The sequence below is a fragment of the Poecilia latipinna genome, unplaced genomic scaffold, assembly GCF_001443285.1.
Source record: "Poecilia latipinna isolate Pla-1442-1.1 unplaced genomic scaffold, P_latipinna-1.0 Scaffold814, whole genome shotgun sequence".
NCBI lineage: Eukaryota > Metazoa > Chordata > Actinopteri > Cyprinodontiformes > Poeciliidae > Poecilia > Poecilia latipinna.
This window is the reverse complement of record NW_015113430.1, coordinates 210,710-213,182: the sequence shown is the minus strand read 5'-3', so window position 1 is coordinate 213,182 and position 2,473 is coordinate 210,710.

The window sequence follows — 2,473 nt, the reverse complement described above, 5'->3', positions numbered from 1 at the left end:
TATGTTAGGACAGGAGACAAGGAGACAAGATGTTTCCATCCCTGAAATTATGATGCATAGAATCACATATCTAAGTCTAAACTATGTTACAGAGTAAACATAATAAAAAGCTGCTTTATCTGTGGCATTGTTCATTAAAATGGCACATTTCTAATGTATTAAAATTAAATACGATCAGTTCACTTAATGATATTAGCGATTAGGTTATGTATTCAGCAAGTACTTTTACTTTTAATACTTAAGTATTTTTAAAAGCCAGTACTTTTTTACTTTTACTTAAGTACAAATGTTAATGTGGTAGTTTTACTTTTACTTGAGTACATTTTTGTCTGTGTATTTGTACTTTTACTTAAGTACATTTTTTGAGTACTTTCTCTACCACTGGGTGATAGGGGATTAAGGATGACTCCATTAGTGTCTCAAGTTATTCCAGTGTACTGTGTCTTGAGAAAGCATTCATTCCTCTTGAACTGTTTCACATTTGCCAGTTTACCACAACAAATGGCAATGCACTTTAATTTGACTGCTTGGGATTTACTGGGACAGATTGATGGATATCAGTGCAAATTTGCACTGAGGATCTAAAATAATTCAAAGTTTTGTAATGGGTTTAAATTTTTTCCTTGGAAAGGTGAGGTCAAGAAATAGGATTCCATTCCAGTATTTTTTGCTCCAATCATACAATAATACATTAGATCTATTAAAAAAAATAATTTTAAGTATAGAAATATGGAGACTTGCAGTTCCACCAAGTGTTTGCTAATTGCTGCTGCCGCTTGTCTGAAGGAGCTGTATTTTTAATACCTATTTCTAGGATATTATTTTCAAAGATACTTTTAATCTGACAAACATGCCTCATTGGAACACATATTTTAATTTACTGAATGTGACTGTGTATAAAGGCAGGTGCATCTGGCCCTGGAAAGAAGATCCTCGGTTTGAATCCCAACCAGGATCTTTCTACATGAGTTTGTTCTGCCTGCATGCTCGTGTTCTCTCCAGATACTTCCTCCCACAATCCAACCATTAGAGTGCTCTAATGGTAATCTGAGCACTCTAAATTACCATTAGAGTTTGTCTCTAATGGCAAACTCTAATGTTTGCCATTAGAGGGATGTAATGAACTGGCAACCTTGAATGTAATGTCTGTTTTGCTTAAAAGGAAGAATATTCAGTAAAATCAACACTTTTGAGTTTTACATTATGTTATAACGTTATTCCTTCATTAAAAACATACCTGGAGTGTTGTGGTGATTCTTAATGCATGCTTGAGAAATCCTTCAATCTCGCATGGGAACCATTCAGGGGTGCCTGCTCTCATAAAGCTCTTCCTTGGAGCTGCAATCCCCCCCACCCAGCTCCTTCAGACAAGCGGCAGCAGCAATTAGCAAACACCTGGTGGAACTGTGCATCTCCATAGCTTATCATAGGAACCACTTCTCAATCCAGTCCTCCTAAGAATGTTGTTAAAGGCTTATTGGCAAAAACATTAAGTGATGTAGATAATGTCGGACAGATCAGGAGCTTCTTAAAGAGACAGAGGCAAATTTCAAAGCATTAAATCGCAAAGTCAATTTTTTGAACTTATTTTTGATTTATGCAGCATTTTCATAACAACTGAACTTGAAACTTGATTATGCTATAAAATGCCACTATGTGCCTGGAAAATACATATTACTGCCCCTTTAAGAACTCCTGGAGACTTTCACAAGCCGTCTGGTGACCCTGCATGGATAAACAGTTACAGACAATGATTGTTAGCATGATTGTTCTCTATGTTTACTAAATTAATTATAACACTTACATCACTAATTGTGGTTTTGTTTACATATTCATACTTGCATATTGGTTATAATTGATTTATTGTTTTTAAGGTGTAAAGCATTTTGACCTGCCTGGTTGCCTCTATGCAAATAAATTTGAATTGACTGTAGTAGTCTGATTTCTGCTTTAGAACATTAAATATTTACAACCCACATTAGTCCCGTTATCTAAAGCAACAATTTCAGATGAGTGAGAATTAGTTTCAGTTTAGGCGATCCAATCAGAGCTTTGGAAATCTGACCGCTTCAGCTTGTTTTTGTCCTGTTTAATGTGATGCCATTCACATCACATTGAAGAGCTAATTGACCCCCTGCTATTTGACCCTTGTTAACCACCAGTAAGTGCTGTATTCAAGGTGCAGCCATCTGTGCGCCTTGCTGTGCAAAGGGGGAACCTCCTCCTGCTCTCTTTTGTCATCCGTCTCAGTCTTCAGGACCAGAGTGCTGACCACAGGACGGCCGGTCAGTCTCTGTGGATACTATGAAACTATGACTCAAAAACATGTGGTAAGTAAAACAAAAAGTTAGCATGAACATAAACGTCTAAGTACTTGAAGACTTCTTAAACTTTGATACCCAAAACTTCAACACAGATGTCAAAATGTATTCAACTGAAAGTTCACAAAAAATAATTTTAGGTTAGATTTTAT